Source organism: Puntigrus tetrazona, unplaced genomic scaffold (genome assembly GCF_018831695.1).
Source record: "Puntigrus tetrazona isolate hp1 unplaced genomic scaffold, ASM1883169v1 S000000975, whole genome shotgun sequence".
Taxonomy (NCBI): domain Eukaryota; kingdom Metazoa; phylum Chordata; class Actinopteri; order Cypriniformes; family Cyprinidae; genus Puntigrus; species Puntigrus tetrazona.
The window spans coordinates 19891-42173 of NW_025048570.1; the positions used below are offsets into that span (position 1 = coordinate 19891).

The 22283-nt window shown below is 37.5% G+C and overlaps 5 non-coding genes and 32 pseudogenes across 5 annotated transcripts; all 37 read left to right on the forward strand.

Annotated features, from left to right (window-relative positions):
• Positions 1-6625: 6625 nt before the first annotated feature.
• LOC122337740 lies at positions 6626-6745 on the forward strand (annotated as a pseudogene).
• A 275-nt stretch (positions 6746-7020) lies between these two features.
• On the forward strand, positions 7021-7139 carry LOC122337789 (annotated as a pseudogene).
• A 274-nt stretch (positions 7140-7413) lies between these two features.
• On the forward strand, positions 7414-7532 carry LOC122337790 (annotated as a pseudogene).
• Positions 7533-8194: 662 nt separating this feature from the next.
• LOC122337689 lies at positions 8195-8313 on the forward strand (annotated as a pseudogene).
• Positions 8314-8589: 276 nt separating this feature from the next.
• On the forward strand, positions 8590-8708 carry LOC122337785. Its single transcript, XR_006249581.1, has one exon. It is a non-coding gene; the product is annotated as a 5S ribosomal RNA (ribosomal RNA).
• Positions 8709-8986: 278 nt separating this feature from the next.
• Positions 8987-9105, forward strand: LOC122337791 (annotated as a pseudogene).
• Positions 9106-9381: 276 nt separating this feature from the next.
• LOC122337792 lies at positions 9382-9500 on the forward strand (annotated as a pseudogene).
• Positions 9501-9772: 272 nt separating this feature from the next.
• LOC122337692 lies at positions 9773-9891 on the forward strand (annotated as a pseudogene).
• Positions 9892-10165: 274 nt separating this feature from the next.
• LOC122337735 lies at positions 10166-10282 on the forward strand (annotated as a pseudogene).
• Positions 10283-10559: 277 nt separating this feature from the next.
• On the forward strand, positions 10560-10676 carry LOC122337710 (annotated as a pseudogene).
• A 273-nt stretch (positions 10677-10949) lies between these two features.
• LOC122337755 lies at positions 10950-11068 on the forward strand. Its single transcript, XR_006249569.1, has one exon. It is a non-coding gene; the product is annotated as a 5S ribosomal RNA (ribosomal RNA).
• A 282-nt stretch (positions 11069-11350) lies between these two features.
• LOC122337796 lies at positions 11351-11469 on the forward strand (annotated as a pseudogene).
• A 276-nt stretch (positions 11470-11745) lies between these two features.
• LOC122337703 lies at positions 11746-11863 on the forward strand (annotated as a pseudogene).
• Positions 11864-12528: 665 nt separating this feature from the next.
• LOC122337759 lies at positions 12529-12650 on the forward strand (annotated as a pseudogene).
• Positions 12651-12926: 276 nt separating this feature from the next.
• On the forward strand, positions 12927-13045 carry LOC122337640 (annotated as a pseudogene).
• A 281-nt stretch (positions 13046-13326) lies between these two features.
• On the forward strand, positions 13327-13445 carry LOC122337797. The gene has a single exon (XR_006249582.1). It is a non-coding gene; the product is annotated as a 5S ribosomal RNA (ribosomal RNA).
• Positions 13446-13719: 274 nt separating this feature from the next.
• On the forward strand, positions 13720-13838 carry LOC122337794 (annotated as a pseudogene).
• A 275-nt stretch (positions 13839-14113) lies between these two features.
• Positions 14114-14232, forward strand: LOC122337669 (annotated as a pseudogene).
• A 272-nt stretch (positions 14233-14504) lies between these two features.
• Positions 14505-14623, forward strand: LOC122337659 (annotated as a pseudogene).
• A 277-nt stretch (positions 14624-14900) lies between these two features.
• LOC122337686 lies at positions 14901-15019 on the forward strand (annotated as a pseudogene).
• A 279-nt stretch (positions 15020-15298) lies between these two features.
• LOC122337711 lies at positions 15299-15415 on the forward strand (annotated as a pseudogene).
• A 277-nt stretch (positions 15416-15692) lies between these two features.
• Positions 15693-15810, forward strand: LOC122337704 (annotated as a pseudogene).
• A 279-nt stretch (positions 15811-16089) lies between these two features.
• On the forward strand, positions 16090-16211 carry LOC122337671 (annotated as a pseudogene).
• Positions 16212-16488: 277 nt separating this feature from the next.
• LOC122337685 lies at positions 16489-16608 on the forward strand (annotated as a pseudogene).
• Positions 16609-16882: 274 nt separating this feature from the next.
• On the forward strand, positions 16883-17001 carry LOC122337700 (annotated as a pseudogene).
• Positions 17002-17275: 274 nt separating this feature from the next.
• Positions 17276-17394, forward strand: LOC122337798 (annotated as a pseudogene).
• Positions 17395-17668: 274 nt separating this feature from the next.
• On the forward strand, positions 17669-17788 carry LOC122337701 (annotated as a pseudogene).
• Positions 17789-18061: 273 nt separating this feature from the next.
• On the forward strand, positions 18062-18180 carry LOC122337779 (annotated as a pseudogene).
• Positions 18181-18841: 661 nt separating this feature from the next.
• Positions 18842-18960, forward strand: LOC122337764. The gene has a single exon (XR_006249572.1). It is a non-coding gene; the product is annotated as a 5S ribosomal RNA (ribosomal RNA).
• A 275-nt stretch (positions 18961-19235) lies between these two features.
• On the forward strand, positions 19236-19354 carry LOC122337770. Its single transcript, XR_006249578.1, has one exon. It is a non-coding gene; the product is annotated as a 5S ribosomal RNA (ribosomal RNA).
• Positions 19355-19629: 275 nt separating this feature from the next.
• Positions 19630-19748, forward strand: LOC122337780 (annotated as a pseudogene).
• A 275-nt stretch (positions 19749-20023) lies between these two features.
• On the forward strand, positions 20024-20141 carry LOC122337742 (annotated as a pseudogene).
• Positions 20142-20417: 276 nt separating this feature from the next.
• Positions 20418-20526, forward strand: LOC122337718 (annotated as a pseudogene).
• A 278-nt stretch (positions 20527-20804) lies between these two features.
• Positions 20805-20921, forward strand: LOC122337720 (annotated as a pseudogene).
• Positions 20922-21198: 277 nt separating this feature from the next.
• LOC122337717 lies at positions 21199-21317 on the forward strand (annotated as a pseudogene).
• A 277-nt stretch (positions 21318-21594) lies between these two features.
• On the forward strand, positions 21595-21713 carry LOC122337706 (annotated as a pseudogene).
• Positions 21714-21990: 277 nt separating this feature from the next.
• LOC122337729 lies at positions 21991-22109 on the forward strand (annotated as a pseudogene).
• The last annotated feature ends 174 nt before the right edge of the window (positions 22110-22283 follow it).

Consider the following 22283-nt stretch of genomic DNA (forward strand, 5'->3'; position numbering starts at 1 on the left):
ATCTGAAATATTTGTATTGTTACTACAAGAACTTGGGAAAACTCAATTACTTTTATCACATTTTTACTTATGATGTATATAAGATCTTTGAAGAATTTGACTGGAAGATGCCTGATGACGACAGTTGATTTTATGTATGTTTTAAAAGAGTCGGATGTCGGAACCTATGTATGTTAATTTTATGTTTAATTTTACAAAGGTGTACTCCCCATGTAAAAGGGTTTCTTCAGGTGGTTTATTGTAGTTTGTATCGTTTGTGTAAAAAATAATAAAAAAAAAAAAAAAAAAAAAAAAAAAAAAAATTCACGCCTGATCTCGCCTGATCTCAGAAGCTAAGCAGAGTTGGGCCTAGTTAGTACTTGGATGGGAGACTGCCTAGGAATACCAGGTGCTGTAAGTTTTGGAGTTTTTCACTACTTATCTAATACACTGGCCCTTAGTGTGGTCAAAGTTTGACCAGCTCTTTGCTTTCCTTACTGCTTATTTAATTCAATAGCCTTTAAAGTAGCTGTTCTTTAAACAGAGTTTGACTGTTTTTAACTACTTAACTAATGCTCTTATCTTTAATGTAGCTCATTTTGAAGTATTTTTTTTTGTATTTCATTCATTACTTATCTAGTATAATGGCAATTTAGTGTGCCTCACCTTAAAATAGGGGCTTTTTGCAGCAGCTTTCTGCTTACGGCCATACCACCCTGTTGGCGCTAGAGAGCACACAGGAAGTGACTTGGCAGTAGTTGGGAGAGGAAGGCTCTCCTCCATTTTGTGTTTATTATTAGTGTTTGTTTGTGAACTTTTTCTGGACTTTAATTTAGTTTTTTGTGTTTTTAGAGTGTTTAAACCACCTAACAGCAGCCTAGTGCTGTCTGGAAGGTGGTTTTATTCAGTTATTTATTTATTTATTTTTTATTTATTTATTTATTTATTTTTTATTTATTTATTTTTTTCATCTATGGCGGACGGACAGATGGCTATGAACTTGGACTTGGCTGGAGAAACAGAATTGGTTAATGAACACGGAACTGGAAATAAACGACGAGATGGGAATGCAAAAGATAAGGAACAAAAGAGAAACAACTCAAAGAAGGATTACCTGAAAGAAGCAACTGTGACGGTGGACATCTGTAATGTGAATGCGAGGGCGGGGGACATCATAAAAGCTGTAACGGAAAAGGTCGGCAAAGGAAATGTCTTGGCGGTAAGACCTAAACAAAATAAGGAATACGAAGTGACATTAGAGAATATCGACGATGTTGAACTGTTGGTTGAAGGTTTAATGATAAAAGAGACACTGTGCGAAGTAAAGAGGTTGCAAAACAGAGACTACGTTGTCTCATTCATGCACATGCCCGCTTACATTGACGATCAGATATTTTTAGATAAACTGCAAGGGTGGGGAGTTACCCCTATTTCGGACATCAAGAGACGGGTTTATCCGGGCACAACTGTTGAAGATGGCACACGATTTGTAAAATGTCGCTTCCCAAGGGAAGTAGTGTCTCTCCCGTACAGCACAAGGCTGGAAACAGCTGAAGGGCTTCAGTATTTTAGGGTGATGCACAGCCATCAGGTTAAAACCTGTCGGCTGTGCATGAGCCCTGAGCACGTCTTGAAAGACTGCCCAGATTTTAAGTGCTTTAAGTGTGAGGAGAGAGGACATTTTGCCAGGGATTGCAATGCGGTTAAGTGCCCGGATTGTAAAAAGGTTTTAAATAAGTGTGATTGTTGGTATGAGGATGAAGAGACTCATGTGAGTGGGCAGGTGCATGAGCGGGACAGCGTGAGTCGAACAAGAAGAAGGCTTACTACAGGAAAGAGAAAATCAAGCGGCGGGCAAAGACATTATTGAGGGCCAGGGGTTGAGAACATATGGACAATGAACGTTTGAAACAAATGGAGAAGACTGAAGTTCAAAACATTATTGATGAGACAGAGAAGAATGAGGAGGACAGACAATCACAAGACAGACGATGTAAAATCACGGAGGAACAAAAAGACCAGCATGCACAAGCGAAACAGACAGAAGGAACCGATCGACATTACTAGGACTTTGAGGATATTTCTGATGCAGATGAGGATGTTAAAGATGACACAGAAGAAATGGCAGTAGGAACATCAAAAATAAGCATAAGAAAACGTCAAATCAAGGTAAAACCCAGTTTAGATGGGGTAAAGAAAAGAAATGCTAACAAAGACTTTTAAAGAATCGATTTGAACTGTTAAAGGGTTTTGATGACACAAGCTAAAGACATTGGTTTTATGAACGTTTTTATGTATTCATTTTTTATGGTTTTAAGTCTGGCTACATTTAATGCCAGAGGGCTCTTAGATTTTAACAAGTTTGAAAAGGTGAAAGAGATGTTTAAAAATGTAGATGTAATAGTATTGCAAGAAACAAACTGAGAGAAAAAAGCACAAATGTGAAATAAGCAAAGATGGGATGGTGATATATTATGCAGCAATGAGGATAAAAGATATGGCAGAGGGGTGGCTTTTTTAATAAGAAGAAACATGAATGTGGTTTACAAAGTTGTTTACAAAGATGATGTAGGGAAATGTTTGGCAATAGAAATGGAACATGATGACAACAAAGTAACTGTGGTAAATGTCCATGCGCCTGTTGAAGAGAAGGAAAAGAGGGATTTTTTTAAGGATCTAAGGATATTTTTAATGAAATATAAGTATGCTATTGTATTGGGGGATTTTAATACTGTTTTAAGCAAGTTAGATATGGCTGACGGAATGGTTTTTAAAACCGATACAGGAAGGAAGGAATTGAATTTGTTGATGAGAAACAATAATATGGTAGATGTGTGGAGAGAGAGAATGGGAAAAGAAGACAATATTCTAGAAGGCAAATGGTAGGGAATTTTATGTGCCAAACGAGAATTGATTTTATTTTGTGTTCAAGAAATGTAGAGGGTTTTATTGAAGATATGAGATATGAGGAAACAAGTTTATGACCATAAACCACTATTTATGAAAGTGGACTGGAGCACGATTAAAAGGGGCCAGGTGTTTGGGTTTTAAATGCTGAGATTTTAAAAAGAGACAGCTATGTCCAAGACATAAAAGAATTAATAGAAAAAGAAAAACAGAATGAAATGTATGTGGAAGATAAAAGGATATGGTGGGAAAACGTTAAGTTTCTAATTAAAAGACATACTATACAGTTTTGTAGATCGGTGGAGAGATGTAAAAGGTACACAGAAATAAAAACAAGAGAGAACTTAGAAAGGGAGCTTAATCAGAATAATGAGAAGAATGTGTCAAAAATAAAAGATCTGGAAGATAAACTTAAAGTTTTAGAAGAAGAAAAATATGAAGGTGCACGTTTAAGAAGTAAAGCTAGATATATAGTGGAAGGAGAGAAATGTACAAAATTTTTCTTTAATCTAGAAAAGAGGAAGGGAAAGCTGAAATGATAACAGCTATTAAAAATGAGAATGGAGAAGAAATAAAGGATAACAAAGAAATACTAGAAGAGATAAAAATGTATTATGAGAAACTTTTTACAACTGAAGGGTGCAAGATGAATGTGAAGAATTGTTCAACATAATTGAAACAAAAGTTGAAAAAGAAGACAAAGAAGCTTATGATATGGAAATAAATGAAGGAGAAATAGAAAGAGCTATTAACGAATTGAACAGGAATAAAAGTCCAGGAATTGATGGTCTAGGCAATGAATTTTATATTGTTTTCAAGGGTATTTTAATTGGCATTTTAAAGAAAGTGTATGATGACATTTTTAATAAGGGACACATGAATTTAAGAATGAGTATGGGTTTAATGAAAATTATTTATAAGAAGAAAGGAGATAAAAAGAATTGAAAAATTACAGACCTTTGACGATGTTGAACACTGACTTAAAAATTTTATCTAAGGTTTTAGCTAATAGACTAAAGGAGGTGATGCCAAAAATTATCAAGACAAATCAAGCATATGGAGTGAAAGGCAGAGATATATCAGATACTACAATTAGTATTAGGGACACAATAAGTTATATAAAGGACAAAAATCTGAAGGTTACATTGTAAGTCTTGATTTTGAAAAAGCCTTCAATCGAGTGGAGCATCAGTTTTTATTTGGGATTTTAAAGAGTTTTGGCTTCGGGGAAAATTTTATCAGATGGATTAAGATTTTATACAAAGGAGTGGTGACGAGGATTAAATGCAATGGTTTTTTAACTAAATGTTTTAAGCTCACAAGATCTGTAAGGCAGGGATGTCCCCTTTCAGCGCTTTTATATTCCTTGGTGGCAGAGCCTCTGGGCTTAGCAGTAAGAGGAGAGAAGAATGTGAGAGGAATCGATATTGAAGGAGGTAGATCAGAGAATAGGATTTTCCAATACGCAGATGACACAACGTTAATAGTAAGAGACGTACATAGTGTTAAGGTGGCTATGGACGTAGTTCAGGAATTCTGTGCAATAAATCTGGGGAAAATAAATGAGGATAAAACAATGTACATGAGATTTGGCGGAGCCCCAGCCTTAACAGACACTTTTAACTTTAAAGAAGTTAAGGAAATGAAGATTTTAGGAGTTAGCATGGGAGAGGATGACAAGAAAACAAATGAGATCATGTGGGAAGGAATTTTAGGAGATATTGAAAGAAGGATGAACTGGTGGAAAACAAGAAATCTGTGCTTGAAAGGAAAGGTCTTAATTTTGAATGTTTTAATGACTTCAAAGATTTGTTATTTTTATATGTTACAAGTATGCCTCTGTGGGTTGAAAAAGATTGAAAAAATGTTTTACTGAGTATTTATGGGGAGGGAAAGCCACCGAGGATTGCGTGTGATGACACCCTTGTAGGGGCTGTTGAGAAAGGCGGCTTGGGTCTTATTGATGTTGCACAAAGGAAGAAATGTTTGAGAGTTAAACTGGTGAAGAAATATCTGGATGCAAGAATTGAAACTGTTTGGAAAAAACTATGTTGTATTTTTAAACAAATGTGGGAATGTCAATATGGGGGAGAATATTTTATGGATGAGAACAAAAACTGGATGTGGAAAGATTTGCCAGATTTTTACAAGGAACAGTTGAGTGCCTGGGGAGAGTTTTAAAGCATGTGCATTACATCCCGAAGGGACAGAGGACATTTTAAATCAACCATTGTTTTTAAACAAGAATATTGTGAATCAAGGAAAAGAGTTGTTTTTAAGAAATGGTGGGATGTGGGGATAGCGAGAGTAAGAGATGTTCTGTATGAGTTCAAAGAGGGATTTTTACCAGTTCAATATGTTTTTGACACTATGGAAGAAGCTAAGGAGGACTATACGAAACAAGAAATCATAAATAAGTACTGCATGATTAAAAATGCAATACCAAAAGACTGGATTGAAAAAAAATTGAAAATATGGAGCCAGGTGAACGGAGAAAGATGTGAACGCTATTTTTAGAGAGAAACTACATATTTTCAAGGAATGTACTGTCAAAATGTTTTATGGTGTTTTTAGAGATACGATTTTTAAGAAACATAAAGCAAATGACTATTGGAAGCAGAAATATAAAGACTTGAAAGAAGAAAACATATGGAGTAACATAAAAGGAAGGATAGTTGAAACGAAACTGGGAAACCTGGAATTTTTTATCAGACACAAAGCTATTTTTACAGACGTGATTTTACACAAGATTGGAATGGAGCAGAGCTCCATCTGTAAGGTGTGCAACAAAGAGGATGAAGGCTTCCTGCACCTGTTTTTATATTGCAAAGAACTGGACATTTTAAAACTAAATGCAAAAGACTGTTTGAATTTTTGAAAAGAGAGCACTATGAAGACGAATCAGAATGGAATAAAATTGTAATGTTGGGTGAATATAAGGAGTGGAAAAATAGCAAAATCATTAATCTTCTTGTTATGCTAATGAAAGGAGCAATATGGGAGAGAAGGGTGGTGGCAAAAAGAGAGAAATCTGTCTTGGATATTGAAAGAATAATGAAGAAAAAGCTGAAAACTATCTGAAATATTTGTAATGTTACTACAAGAACTTGGGAAAACTCAATGACTTTTATCACATTTTTACTTATGATGTATATAAGATCTTTGAAGAATTTGACTGGAAGATGCCTGATGACGACAGTTGATTTTATATATGTTTTAAAAGAGCCGGATGTTGGAACCTATGTATGTTAATTTTATGTTTAATTTTACAAAGGTGTACTGCCCCATGTAAAAGGGTTTCCCCTTCAGGTGGTTTATTGTAGTTTATCGTTTGTACTTTGTGTAAAAAAATAATAAAAAAAAAATTCACGCCTGATCTCGCTCTGATCCAGAAGCTAAGCAGAGTTGGGCCTAGTTAGTACTTGGATGGGAGACTGCCTAGGAATACCAAGTGCTGTAAGTTTTTGAGTTTTTCACTACTTATCTAATACACTGGCCCTTAGTGTGGTCAAAGTTTGACCAGCTCTTTGCTTTCCCTTACTGCTTATTTAATTCAATTGCCTTTAAAGTAGCTGTTCTTTAAACAGAGTTTGACTGTTTTTAACTACTTAACTAATGCTCTATCTTTAATGTAGCTCATTTTGAAGTATTTTTTGTTGTATTTCATTCATTACTTATCTAGTATAATGGCAATTTAGTGTGCCTCACCTTAAAATAGGGGCTTTTGCAGCAGCTATCGCTTCACGGCCATACCACCCTGTTCACGCCTGATCTCGCCTGATCTCAGAAGCTAAGCAGAGTTGGGCCTAGTTAGTACTTCTGATGGGAGACTGCCTAGGAATACCAGGTGCTGTAAGTTTTTGAGTTTTTTCACTACTTATCTAATACACTGGCCCTTAGTGTGGCCAAAGTTTGACCAGCTCTTTGCTTTCCTTTACTGCTTATTTAATTCAATTGCCTTTAAAGTAGCTGTTCTTTAAACAGAGTTTGACTGTTTTTAACTACTTAACTAATGCTCTTATCTTTAATGTAGCTCATTTTGAAGTATTTTTTGTATTTCATTCATTACTTTATCTAGTATAATGGCACTTAGTGTGCCTCACCTTAAAATAGGGGCTTTTTGCAGCAGCTTTCGCTTACGGCCATACCACCCTGTTCACGCCTGATCTCGCCTGATCTCAGAAGCTAAGCAGAGTTGGGCCTAGTTAGTACTTGGATGGGAGACTGCCTAGGAATACCAGGTGCTGTAAGTTTTGAGTTTTTCACTACTTATCTAATACACTGGCCCTTAGTGTGGCCAAAGTTTGACCAGCTCTTTGCTTTCCTTACTGCTTATTTAATTCAATTGCCTTTAAAGTAGCTGTTCTTTAAACAGAGTTTGACTGTTTTTAACTACTTAACTAATGCTCTTATCTTTAATGTAGCTCATTTTGAAGTATTTTTTTTTGTATTTCATTCATTACTTATCTAGTATAATGGCACTTAGTGTGCCTCACCTTAAAATAGGGGCTTTTTGCAGCAGCTTTCGCTTACGGCCATACCACCCTGTTCACGCCTGATCTCGCCTGATCTCAGAAGCTAAGCAGAGTTGGGCCTAGTTAGTACTTGGATGGGAGACTGCCTAGGAATACCAGGTGCTGTAAGTTTTGAGTTTTTCACTACTTATCTAATACACTGGCCCTTAGTGTGGCCAAAGTTTGACCAGCTCTTTGCTTTCCTTACTGCTTATTTAATTCAATTGCCTTTAAAGTAGCTGTTCTTTAAACAGAGTTTGACTGTTTTTAACTACTTAACTAATGCTCTTATCTTTAATGTAGCTCATTTTGAAGCATTTTTTTGTATTTCATTCATTACTTATCTAGTATAATGGCACTTAGTGTGCCTCACCTAAAAATAGGGGCTTTTTGCAGCAGCTTTTGCTTACGCCATACCACCTGTTCACGCCTGATCTCATGTCTGATCTCAGAAGCTAAGCAGAGTTGGGCCTAGTTAGTACTTGATGGGAGACTGCCTAGGAATACCAGGTGCTGTAAGTTTTGAGTTTTTTCACTACTTATCTAATACACTGGCCCTTAGTGTGGCCAAAGTTTGACCAGCTCTTTGCTTTCCTTTACTGCTTATTTAATTCAATTGCCTTTAAAGTAGCTGTTCTTTAAACAGAGTTTGACTGTTTTTAACTACTTAACTAATGCTCTTATCTTTAATGTAGCTCATTTTGAAGTATTTTTTTGTATTTCATTCATTACTTATCTAGTATAATGGCACTTAGTGTGCCTCACCTTAAAATAGGGGCTTTTTGCAGCAGCTTTCACACGGCCATACCACCCTGTTCACGCCTGATCTCGCCTGATCTCAGAAGCTAAGCAGAGTTGGGCCTAGTTAGTACTTGGATGGGAGACTGCCTAGGAATACCAGGTGCTGTAAGTTTTGAGTTTTTTCACTACTTATCTAATACACTGGCCCTTAGTGTGGCCAAAGTTTGACCAGCTCTTTGCTTTCCCTTACTGCTTATTTAATTCAATTGCCTTTAAAGTAGCTGTTCTTTAAACAGAGTTTGACTGTTTTTAACTACTTAACTAATGCTCTTATCTTTAATGTAGCTCATTTTGAAGTATTTTTTTGTATTTCATTCATTACTTATCTAGTATAATGGCACTTTAGTGTGCCTCACCTTAAAATAGGGGGCTTTTTGCAGCAGCTTTCGCTTACGGCCATACCACCCTGTTCACGCCTGATCTCGTCTGATCTCAGAAGCTAAGCAGAGTTGGGCCTAGTTAGTACTTGGATGGGAGACTGCCTAGGAATACCAGGTGCTGTAAGTTTTTGAGTTTTTTCACTACTTATCTAATACACTGGCCCTTAGTGTGGCCAAAGTTTGACCAGCTCTTTGCTTTCCCTTACTGCTTATTTAATTCAATTGCCTTTAAAGTAGCTGTTCTTTAAACAGAGTTTGACTGTTTTTAACTACTTAACTAATGCTCTTATCTTTAATGTAGCTCATTTTGAAGTATTTTTTTTTGTATTTCATTCATTACTTATCTAGTATAATGGCACTTAGTGTGCCTCACCTTAAAATAGGGGGCTTTTTGCAGCAGCTTTCGCTTACGGCCATACCACCCTGTTCACGCCTGATCTCGCCTGATCTCAGAAGCTAAGCAGAGTTGGGCCTAGTTAGTACTTGGATGGGAGACTGCCTAGGAATACCAGGTGCTGTAAGTTTTTGAGTTTTTTCACTACTTATCTAATACACTGGCCCTTAGTGTGGCCAAAGTTTGACCAGCTCTTTGCTTTCCCTTACTGCTTATTTAATTCAATTGCCTTTAAAGTAGCTGTTCTTTAAACAGAGTTTGACTGTTTTTAACTACTTAACTAATGCTCTTATCTTTAATGTAGCTCATTTTGAAGTATTTTTTTTTATATTTCATTCATTACTTATCTAGTATAATGGCACTTAGTGTGCCTCACCTTAAAATAGGGGCTTTTGCAGCAGCTTTCGCTTACGGCCATACCACCCTGTTCACGCCTGATCTCGCCTGATCTCAGAAGCTAAGCAGAGTTGGGCCTAGTTAGTACTTGGATGGGAGACTGCCTAGGAATACCAGGTGCTGTAAGTTTTGAGTTTTTCACTACTTATCTAATACACTGGCCCTTAGTGTGGCCAAAGTTTGACCAGCTCTTTGCTTTCCCTTACTGCTTATTTAATTCAATTGCCTTTAAAGTAGCTGTTCTTAAAACAGAGTTTGACTGTTTTTAACTACTTAACTAATGCTCTTATCTTTAATGTAGCTCATTTTGAAGTATTTTTTTTTGTTTTCATTCATTACTTATCTAGTATAATGGCACTTAGTGTGCCTCACCTTAAAATAGGGGCTTTTTGCAGCAGCTTTGCTACGGCCATACCACCCTGTTCACGCCTGATCTCGCCTGATCTCAGAAGCTAAGCAGAGTTGGGCCTAGTTAGTACTTGGATGGGAGACTGCCTAGGAATACCAGGTGCTGTAAGTTTTGAGTTTTTTCACTACTTATCTAATACACTGGCCCTTAGTGTGGCCAAAGTTTGACCAGCTCTTTGCTTTCCTTACTGCTTATTTAATTCAATTGCCTTTAAAGTAGCTGTTCTTTAAACAGAGTTTGACTGTTTTTAACTACTTAACTAATGCTCTTATCTTTAATGTAGCTCATTTTGAAGTATTTTTTTTTTTGTATTTCATTCATTACTTATCTAGTATAATGGCACTTAGTGTGCCTCACCTTAAAATAGGGGCTTTTGCAGCAGCTTTCACACGGCCATACCACCCTGTTCACGCCTGATCTCGTCTGATCTCAGAAGCTACAGAGTTGGGCCTAGTTAGTACTTGGATGGGAGACTGCCTAGGAATACCAGGTGCTGTAAGTTTTTGAGTTTTTTCACTACTTATCTAATACACTGGCCCTTAGTGTGGCCAAAGTTTGACCAGCTCTTTGCTTTCCCTTACTGCTTATTTAATTCAATTGCCTTTAAAGTAGCTGTTCTTTAAACAGAGTTTGACTGTTTTTAACTACTTAACTAATGCTCTTATCTTTAATGTAGCTCATTTTGAAGTATTTTTTTTGTATTTCATTCATTACTTATCTAGTATAATGGCACTTAGTGTGCCTCACCTTAAAATAGGGGGCTTTTTGCAGCAGCTTTCGCTTACGGCCATACCACCCTGTTCACGCCTGATCTCGCCTGATCTCAGAAGCTACAGAGTTGGGCCTAGTTAGTACTTGGATGGGAGACTGCCTAGGAATACCAGGTGCTGTAAGTTTTGAGTTTTTCACTACTTATCTAATACACTGGCCCTTAGTGTGGCCAAAGTTTGACCAGCTCTTTGCTTTCCCTTACTGCTTATTTAATTCAATTGCCTTTAAAGTAGCTGTTCTTTAAACAGAGTTTGACTGTTTTTAACTACTTAACTAATGCTCTTATCTTTAATGTAGCTCATTTTGAAGTATTTTTTTTGTATTTCATTCATTACTTATCTAGTATAATGGCACTTAGTGTGCCTCACCTTAAAATAGGGGCTTTTGCAGCAGCTTTCACTTACGGCCATACCACCCTGTTCACGCCTGATCTCGTCTGATCTCAGAAGCTAAGCAGAGTTGGGCCTAGTTAGTACTTGGATGGGAGACTGCCTAGGAATACCAGGTGCTGTAAGTTTTTGAGTTTTTTCACTACTTATCTAATACACTGGCCCTTAGTGTGGCCAAAGTTTGACCAGCTCTTTTGCTTTCCTTACTGCTTATTTAATTCAATTGCCTTTAAAGTAGCTGTTCTTTAAACAGAGTTTGACTGTTTTTAACTACTTAACTAATGCTCTTATCTTTAATGTAGCTCATTTTGAAGTATTTTTTTTTTTTTGTATTTCATTCATTACTTATCTAGTATAATGGCACTTAGTGTGCCTCACCTTAAAATAGGGGGCTTTTTGCAGCAGCTTTCGCTTACGGCCATACCACCCTGTTCACGCCTGATCTTGTCTGATCTCAGAAGCTAAGCAGAGTTGGGCCTAGTTAGTACTTGGATGGGAGACTGCCTAGGAATACCAGGTGCTGTAAGTTTTTGAGTTTTTTCACTACTTATCTAATACACTGGCCCTTAGTGTGGCCAAAGTTTGACCAGCTCTTTGCTTTCCTTACTGCTTATTTAATTCAATTGCCTTTAAAGTAGCTGTTCTTTAAACAGAGTTTGACTGTTTTTAACTACTTAACTAATGCTCTTATCTTTTAATGTAGCTCATTTTGAAGTATTTTTTTTGTATTTCATTCATTACTTATCTAGTATAATGGCACTTAGTGTGCCTCACCTTAAAATAGGGGCTTTTTGCAGCAGCTTTAGCTTACGCCATACCACCCTGTTCACGCCTGATCTCGCCTGATCTCAGAAGCTAAGCAGAGTTGGGCCTAGTTAGTACTTGGATGGGAGACTGCCTAGGAATACCAGGTGCTGTAAGTTTTGAGTTTTTTCACTACTTATCTAATACACTGGCCCTTAGTGTGGCCAAAGTTTGACCAGCTCTTTGCTTTCCCTTACTGCTTATTTAATTCAATTGCCTTTAAAGTAGCTGTTCTTTAAACAGAGTTTGACTGTTTTTAACTACTTAACTAATGCTCTTATCTTTAATGTAGCTCATTTTGAAGTATTTTTTTTTTTGTATTTCATTCATTACTTATCTAGTATAATGGCACTTAGTGTGCCTCACCTTAAAATAGGGGCTTTTTGCAGCAGCTTTCAAGCACGGCCATACCACCCTGTTCACGCCTGATCTCGCCTTGATCTCAGAAGCTGCAGAGTTGGGCCTAGTTAGTACTTGGATGGGAGACTGCCTAGGAATACCAGGTGCTGTAAGTTTTTGAGTTTTTTCACTACTTATCTAATACACTGGCCCTTAGTGTGGCCAAAGTTTGACCAGCTCTTTGCTTTCCCTTACTGCTTATTTAATTCAATTGCCTTTAAAGTAGCTGTTCTTTAAACAGAGTTTGACTGTTTTTAACTACTTAACTAATGCTCTTATCTTTAATGTAGCTCATTTTGAAGTATTTTTTTGTATTTCATTCATTACTTATCTAGTATAATGGCACTTAGTGTGCCTCACCTTAAAATAGGGGCTTTTTGCAGCAGCTTTCGCACGCCATCCCACCCTGTTCACGCCTGATCTCGCCTGATCTCAGAAGCTAAGCAGAGTTGGGCCTAGTTAGTACTTGGATGGGAGACTGCCTAGGAATACCAGGTGCTGTAAGTTTTGAGTTTTTTCACTACTTATCTAATACACTGGCCCTTAGTGTGGCCAAAGTTTGACCAGCTCTTTGCTTTCCCTTACTGCTTATTTAATTCAATTGCCTTTAAAGTAGCTGTTCTTTAAACAGAGTTTGACTGTTTTTAACTACTTAACTAATGCTCTTATCTTTAATGTAGCTCATTTTGAAGTATTTTTTTTTTTTGTATTTCATTCATTACTTATCTAGTATAATGGCACTTAGTGTGCCTCACCTTAAAATAGGGGCTTTTGCAGCAGCTTTCTTACGGCCATACCACCCTGTTCACGCCTGATCTCGCCTGATCTCAGAAGCTAAGCAGAGTTGGGCCTAGTTAGTACTTGGATGGGAGACTGCCTAGGAATACCAGGTGCTGTAAGTTTTTGAGTTTTTTCACTACTTATCTAATACACTGGCCCTTAGTGTGGCCAAAGTTTGACCAGCTCTTTGCTTTCCCTTACTGCTTATTTAATTCAATTGCCTTTAAAGTAGCTGTTCTTTAAACAGAGTTTGACTGTTTTTAACTACTTAACTAATGCTCTTATCTTTAATGTAGCTCATTTTGAAGTATTTTTTTTTTTTTGTATTTCATTCATTACTTATCTAGTATAATGGCACTTAGTGTGCCTCACCTTAAAATAGGGGCTTTTTGCAGCAGCTTTCGCTTACGGCCATACCACCCTGTTCACGCCTGATCTCGTCTGATCTCAGAAGCTAAGCAGAGTTGGGCCTAGTTAGTACTTGGATGGGAGACTGCCTAGGAATACCAGGTGCTGTAAGTTTTTGAGTTTTTTCACTACTTATCTAATACACTGGCCCTTAGTGTGGCCAAAGTTTGACCAGCTCTTTGCTTTCCCTTACTGCTTATTTAATTCAATTGCCTTTAAAGTAGCTGTTCTTTAAACAGAGTTTGACTGTTTTTAACTACTTAACTAATGCTCTTATCTTTAATGTAGCTCATTTTGAAGTATTTTTTTGTATTTCATTCATTACTTATCTAGTATAATGGCACTTAGTGTGCCTCACCTTAAAATAGGGGCTTTTGCAGCAGCTTTAGCTTACGGCCATACCACCCTGTTCACGCCTGATCTCGCCTGATCTCAGAAGCTAAGCAGAGTTGGGCCTAGTTAGTACTTGGATGGGAGACTGCCTAGGAATACCAGGTGCTGTAAGTTTTTGAGTTTTTCACTACTTATCTAATACACTGGCCCTTAGTGTGGTCAAAGTTTGACCAGCTCTTTGCTTTCCTTACTGCTTATTTAATTCAATTGCCTTTAAAGTAGCTGTTCTTTAAACAGAGTTTGACTGTTTTTAACTACTTAACTAATGCCTTATCTTTAATGTAGCTCATTTTGAAGTATTTTTTTTTTTGTATTTCATTCATTACTTATCTAGTATAATGGCACTTAGTGTGCCTCACCTTAAAATAGGGGCTTTTGCAGCAGCTTTCGCTTACGGCCATACCACCCTGTTCAAGCCTGATCTCGCCTGATCTCAGAAGCTAAGCAGAGTTGGGCCTAGTTAGTACTTGGATGGGAGACTGCCTAGGAATACCAGGTGCTGTAAGTTTTGAGTTTTTCACTACTTATCTAATACACTGGCCCTTAGTGTGGCCAAAGTTTGACCAGCTCTTTTGCTTTCCTTTACTGCTTATTTAATTCAATTGCCTTTAAAGTAGCTGTTCTTTAAACAGAGTTTGACTGTTTTAACTACTTAACTAATGCTCTTATCTTTAATGTAGCTCATTTTGAAGTATTTTTTTGTATTTCATTCATTACTTATCTAGTATAATGGCACTTAGTGTGCCTCACCTTAAAATAGGGGCTTTTGCAGCAGCTTTCACTTACGGCCATACCACCCTGTTCACGCCTGATCTCGCCTGATCTCAGAAGCTAAGCAGAGTTGGGCCTAGTTAGTACTTGGATGGCAGACTGCCTAGGAATACCAGGTGCTGTAAGTTTTGAGTTTTTTCACTACTTATCTAATACACTGGCCCTTAGTGTGGTCAAAGTTTGACCAGCTCTTTGCTTTCCCTTACTGCTTATTTAATTCAATTGCCTTTAAAGTAGCTGTTCTTTAAACAGAGTTTGACTGTTTTTAACTACTTAACTAATGCTCTTATCTTTAATGTAGCTCATTTTGAAGTATTTTTTTGTATTTCATTCATTACTTATCTAGTATAATGGCACTTAGTGTGCCTCACCTTAAAATAGGGGCTTTTTGCAGCAGCTTTCGCTTTTTACGGCCGTACCACCCTGTTCATGCCTGATCTCGCCTGATCTCAGAAGCTAAGCAGAGTTGGGCCTAGTTAGTACTTGGATGGGAGACTGCCTAGGAATACCAGGTGCTGTAAGTTTTTGAGTTTTTTCACTACTTATCTAATACACTGGCCCTTAGTGTGGCCAAAGTTTGACCAGCTCTTTGCTTTCCTTACTGCTTATTTAATTCAATTGCCTTTAAAGTAGCTGTTCTTTAAACAGAGTTTGACTGTTTTTAACTACTTAACTAATGCTCTTATCTTTAATGTAGCTCATTTTGAAGTATTTTTTTTTTTTGTATTTCATTCATTACTTATCTAGTATAATGGCACTTAGTGTGCCTCACCTTAAAATAGGGGCTTTTTGCAGCAGCTTTCGCTTACGGCCATACCACCCTGTTCACGCCTGATCTCGCCTGATCTCAGAAGCTACAGAGTTGGGCCTAGTTAGTACTTGGATGGGAGACTGCCTAGGAATACCAGGTGCTGTAAGTTTTTGAGTTTTTTCACTACTTATCTAATACACTGGCCCTTAGTGTGGCCAAAGTTTGACCAGCTCTTTGCTTTCCTTACTGCTTATTTAATTCAATTGCCTTTAAAGTAGCTGTTCTTTAAACAGAGTTTGACTGTTTTTAACTACTTAACTAATGCTCTTATCTTTAATGTAGCTCATTTTGAAGTATTTTTTTTTGTATTTCATTCATTACTTATCTAGTATAATGGCACTTAGTGTGCCTCACCTTAAAATAGGGGCTTTTTTGCAGCAGCTTTTGCTTACGCCATACCACCCTGTTCACGCCTGATCTCGCCTGATCTCAGAAGCTAAGCAGAGTTGGGCCTAGTTAGTACTTGGATGGGAGACTGCCTAGGAATACCAGGTGCTGTAAGTTTTTGAGTTTTTTCACTACTTATCTAATACACTGGCCCTTAGTGTGGTCCAAAGTTTGACCAGCTCTTTGCTTTCCCTTACTGCTTATTTAATTCAATTGCCTTTAAAGTAGCTGTTCTTTAAACAGAGTTTGACTGTTTTTAACTACTTAACTAATGCTCTTATCTTTAATGTAGCTCATTTTGAAGTATTTTTTTTTGTATTTCATTCATTACTTATCTAGTATAATGGCACTTAGTGTGCCTCACCTTAAAATAGGGGCTTTTTGCAGCAGCTTTCGCTTTACGGCCATACCACCACTCTGTTCACGCCTGATCTCGCCTGATCTCAGAAGCTAAGCAGAGTTGGGCCTGATTAGTACTTGGATGGGAGACTGCCTAGGAATACCAGGTGCTGTAAGTTTTGAGTTTTTTCACTACTCATCTAATACACTGGCCCTTAGTGTGGCCAAAGTTTGACCAGCTCTTTGCTTTCCCTTTACTGCTTATTTAATTCAATTGCCTTTAAAGTAGCTGTTCTTTAAACAGAGTTTGACTGTTTTTAACTACTTAACTAATGCTCTTATCTTTAATGTAGCTCATTTTGAAGTATTTTTTTTTGTATTTCATTCATTACTTATCTAGTATAATGGCACTTAGTGTGCCTCACCTTAAAATAGGGGCTTTTTGCAGCAGCTTTCGCTAACGGCCATACCACCCTGTTCACGCCTGATCTCGCCTGATCTCAGAAGCTAAGCAGAGTTGGGGCCTAGTTAGTACTTGGATGGGAGACTGCCTAGGAATACCAGGTGCTGTAAGTTTTGAGTTTTTTCACTACTTATCTAATACACTGGCCCTTAGTGTGGTCAAAGTTTGACCAGCTCTTTGCTTTCCCTTACTGCTTATTTAATTCAATTGCCTTTAAAGTAGCTGTTCTTTAAACAGAGTTTGACTGTTTTTAACTACTTAACTAATGCTCTTATCTTTAATGTAGCTCATTTTGAAGTATTTTTTTTTTATTTCATTCATTACTTATCTAGTATAATGGCACTTAGTGTGCCTCACCTTAAAATAGGGGCTTTTGCAGCAGCTTTCGCTTACGGCCATACCACCCTGTTCATGCCTGATCTCGCCTGATCTCAGAAGCTGAGCAGAGTTGGGCCTAGTTAGTACTTGGATGGGAGACTGCCTATGAATACCAGGTGCTGTAAGTTTTGAGTTTTTCACTACTTATCTAATACACTGGCCCTTAGTGTGGCCAAAGTTTGACCAGCTCTTTTGCTTTCCCTTACTGCTTATTTAATTCAATTGCCTTTAAAGTAGCTGTACTTTAAACAGAGTTTGACTGTTTTTAACTACTTAACTAATGCTCTTATCTTTAATGTAGCTCATTTTGAAGTATTTTTTTTGTATTTCATTCATTACTTATCTAGTATAATGGCACTTAGTGTGCCTCACCTTAAAATAGGGGCTTTTGCAGCAGCTTTCGCTTACGGCCATACCACCCTGTTCACGCCTGATCTCGCCTGATCTCAGAAGCTAAGCAGAGTTGGGCCTAGTTAGTACTTGGATGGGAGACTGCCTAGGAAAACCAGGTGCTGTAAGTTTTGAGTTTTTTCACTACTTATCTAATACACTGGCCCTTAGTGTGGCCAAAGTTTGACCAGCTCTTTGCTTTCCCTTACTGCTTATTTAATTCAATTGCCTTTAAAGTAGCTGTACTTTAAACAGAGTTTGACTGTTTTTAACTACTTAACTAATGCTCTTATCTTTAATGTAGCTCATTTTGAAGTATTTTTTTTTGTATTTCATTCATTACTTATCTAGTATAATGGCACTTAGTGTGCCTCACCTTAAAATAGGGGCTTTTTGCAGCAGCTTTCTTATGGCCATACCACTCCTGTTCACGCCTGATCTCGCCTGATCTCAGAAGCTAAGCAGAGTTGGTCCTAGTTAGTACTTGGATGGGAGACTGCCTAGGAATACCAGGTGCTGTAAGTTTTGAGTTTTTTCACTACTTATCTAATACACTGGCCCTTTGTGTGGCCAAAGTTTGACCAGCTCTTTGCTTTCCCTTACTGCTTATTTAATTCAATTGCCTTTAGAGTAGCTGTTCTTTAAACAGAGTTTGACTGTTTTTAACTACTTAACTAATGCTCTTATCTTTAATGTAGCTCATTTTGAAGTATTTTTTTGTATTTCATTCATTACTTATCTAGTATAATGGCACTTAATGTGCCACACCTTAAAATAGGGGCTTTTGCAGCAGCTTTTGCTTACGACCATACCACCCTGTTTACGCCTGATCTCGTCTGATCTCAGAAGCTAAGCAGAGTTGGGCCTAGTTAGTACTTGGATGGGAGACTGCCTAGGAATACCAGGTGCTGTAAGTTTTTGAGTTTTTTCACTACTTATCTAATACACTGGCCCTTAGTGTGGCCAAAGTTTGACCAGCTCTTTGCTTTCCCTTACTGCTTATTTAATTCAATTGCCTTTAAAGTAGCTGTACTTTAAACAGAGTTTGACTGTTTTTAACTACTTAACTAATGCTCTTATCTTTAATGTAGCTCATTTTGAAGTATTTTTTTGTATTTCATTCATTACTTATCTAGTATAATGGCACTTAGTGTGCCTCACCTTAAAATAGGGGCTTTTTGCAGCAGCTTTAGCTTACGCCATACCACCCTGTTCACGCCTGATCTCAGAAGCTAAGCAGAGTTGGGCCTAGTTAGTACTTGGATGGGAGACTGCCTATGAATACCAGGTGCTGTAAGTTTTGAGTTTTTCACTACTTATCTAATACACTGGCCTCCTTAGTGTGGCCAAAGTTTGACCAGCTCTTTGCTTTCCCTTACTGCTTATTTAATTCAATTGCCTTTAAAGTAGCTGTTCTTTTAAACAGAGTTTGACTGTTTTTAACTACTTAACTAATGCTCTTATCTTTAATGTAGCTCATTTTGAAGTATTTTTTTTTTTTATTTCATTCATTACTTATCTAGTATAATGGCACTTTAGTGTGCCTCACCTTAAAATAGGGCTTTTGCAGCAGCTTTCGCTTAAGGCCATACCACCCTGTTCACGCCTGATCTCGTCTGATCTCAGAAGCTAAGCAGAGTTGGGCCTGGTTAGTACTTGGATGGGAGACTGCCTAGGAATACCAGGTGCTCTAAGTTTTTGAGTTTTTCACTACTTATCTAATACACTGGCCCTTAGTGTGGCCAAAGTTTGACCAGCTCTTTGCTTTCCCTTACTGCTTATTTAATTCAATTGCCTTTAAAGTAGCTGTACTTTAAACAGAGTTTGACTGTTTTTAACTACTTAACTAATGCTCTTATCTTTAATGTAGCTCATTTTGAAGTATTTTTTTTATTTTCATTCATTACTTATTCTAGTATAATGGCACTTAGTGTGCCTCACCTTAAAATAGGGGCTTTTTGCAGCAGCTTTCGCTTATGGCCATACCACCCTGTTCACGCCTGATCTCGTCTGATCTCAGAAGCTAAGCAGAGTTGGGCCTAGTTAGTACTTGGATGGGAGACTGCCTAGGAAAACCAGGTGCTGTAAGTTTTTGAGTTTTTCACTACTTATCTAATACACTGGCCCTTAGTGTGGCCAAAGTTTGACCAGCTCTTTGCTTTCCCTTACTGCTTATTTAATTCAATTGCCTTTAGAGTAGCTGTTCTTTAAACAGAGTTTGACTGTTTTTAACTACTTAACTAATGCTCTTATCTTTAATGTAGCTCATTTTGAAGTATTTTTTTGTATTTCATTCATTACTTATCTAGTATAATGGCACTTAATGTGCCACACCTTAAAATAGGGGGCTTTTTGCAGCAGCTTTTGCTTACGACCATACCACCCTGTTTACGCCTGATCTCGTCTGATCTCAGAAGCTAAGCAGAGTTGGGCCTAGTTAGTACTTGGATGGGAGACTGCCTAGGAATACCAGGTGCTGTAAGTTTTGAGTTTTTTCACTACTTATCTAATACACTGGCCCTTAGTGTGGCCAAAGTTTGACCAGCTCTTTGCTTTCCTTACTGCTTATTTAATTCAATTGCCTTTAAAGTAGCTGTACTTTAAACAGAGTTTGACTGTTTTTAACTACTTAACTAATGCTCTTATCTTTAATGTAGCTCATTTTGAAGTATTTTTTTTTGTATTTCATTCATTACTTATCTAGTATAATGGCACTTAGTGTGCCTCACCTTAAAATAGGGGCTTTTTGCAGCAGCTTTCGCTAAGGCCATACCACCCTGTTCACGCCTGATCTCGCTTGATCTCAGAATCTAAGCAGAGTTGGGCCTGGTTAGTACTTGGATGGGAGACTGCCTAGGAATACCAGGTGCTGTAAGTTTTTGAGTTTTTTCACTACTTATCTAATACACTGGCCCTTAGTGTGGCCAAAGTTTGACCAGCTCTTTGCTTTCCTTTACTGCTTATTTAATTCAATTGCCTTTAAAGTAGCTGTACTTTAAACAGAGTTTGACTGTTTTTAACTACTTAACTAATGCTCTTATCTTTAATGTAGCTCATTTTGAAGTATTTTTTTGTATTTCATTCATTACTTATCTAGTATAATGGCACTTAGTGTGCCTCACCTTAAAATAGGGGGCTTTTTGCAGCAGCTTTCGCTTACGGCCATACCACCCTGTTCACGCCTGATCTCAGAAGCTAAGCAGAGTTGGGCCTAGTTAGTACTTGGATGGGAGACTGCCTAGGAATACCAGGTGCTGTAAGTTTTGAGTTTTTTCACTACTTATCTAATACACTGGCCCTTAGTGTGGTCAAAGTTTGACCAGCTCTTTGCTTTCCTTTACTGCTTATTTAATTCAATTGCCTTTAAAGTAGCTGTTCTTTAAACAGAGTTTGACTGTTTTTAACTACTTAACTAATGCTCTTATCTTTAATGTAGCTCATTTTGAAGTATTTTTTTTTTTGTATTTCATTCATTACTTATCTAGTATAATGGCACTTAGTGTGCCTCACCTTAAAATAGGGGCTTTTGCAGCAGCTTTTGCTTCACGGCCATACCACCCTGTTCACACCTGATCTCGTCTGATCTCAGAAGCTACAGAGTTGGGCCTAGTTAGTACTTGGATGGGAGACTGCCTAGGAATACCAGGTGCTGTAAGTTTTTGAGTTTTTTCACTACTTATCTAATACACTGGCCCATAGTGTGGTCAAAGTTTGACCAGCTCTTTGCTTTCCCTTACTGCTTATTTAATTCATTTGCCTTTAAAGTTGCTGTTCTTTAAACAGAGTTTGACTGTTTTTAACTACTTAACTAATGCTCTTATCTTTAATGTAGCTCATTTTGAAGTATTTTTTTTTGTATTTCATTCATTACTTATCTAGTATAATGGCACTTAGTGTGCCTCACCTTAAAATAGGGGCTTTTTGCAGCAGCTTTTGCTTACGGCCATACCACCCTGTTCACGCCTGATATTGTCTGATCTCAGAAGCTAAGCAGAGTTGGGCCTAGTTAGTACTTGGATGGGAGACTGCCTAGGAATACCAGGTGCTGTATTTTTTTGAGTTTTTTCACTACTTATCTATTACACTGGCCCTTAGTGTGGTCAAAGTTTGACCAGCTCTTTGCTTTCCCTTACTGCTTATTTAATTCAATTGCCTTTAAAGTAGCTGTTCTTTAAACAGAGTTTGACTGTTTTTAACTACTTAACTAATGCTCTTATCTTTAATGTAGCTCATTTTGAAGTATTTTTTTTTGTATTTCATTCATTACTTATCTAGTATAATGGCACTTTAGTGTGCCTCACCTTAAAATAGGGGCTTTTGCAGCAGCTTTCGCTTACGGCCATACCACCCTGTTCACGCCTGTTCTTGTCTGATCTCAGAAGCTAAGCAGAGTTGGGCCTAGTTAGTACTTGGATGGGAGACTGCCTAGGAATACCAGGTGCTGTATTTTTTTGAGTTTTTTCACTACTTATCTATTACACTGGCCCTTAGTGTGGTCAAAGTTTGACCAGCTCTTTGCTTTCCCTTACTGCTTATTTAATTCAATTGCCTTTAAAGTAGCTGTTCTTTAAACAGAGTTTGACTGTTTTTAACTACTTAACTAATGCTCTTATCTTTAATGTAGCTCATTTTGAAGTATTTTTTTTTTTGTATTTCATTCATTACTTATCTAGTATAATGGCACTTAGTGTGCCTCACCTTAAAATAGGGGCTTTTTGCAGCAGCTTTCGCACGGCCATACCACCCTGTTCACGCCTGTTCTTGTCTGATCTCAGAAGCTAAGCAGAGTTGGGCCTAGTTAGTACTTGGATGGGAGACTGCCTAGGAATACCAGGTGCTGTATTTTTTTGAGTTTTTTCACTACTTATCTATTACACTTGCCCTTAGTGTGGTCAAAGTTTGACCAGCTCTTTGCTTTCCCTTACTGCTTATTTAATTCAATTGCCTTTAAAGTAGCTGTTCTTTAAACAGAGTTTGACTGTTTTTAACTACTTAACTAATGCTCTTATCTTTAATGTAG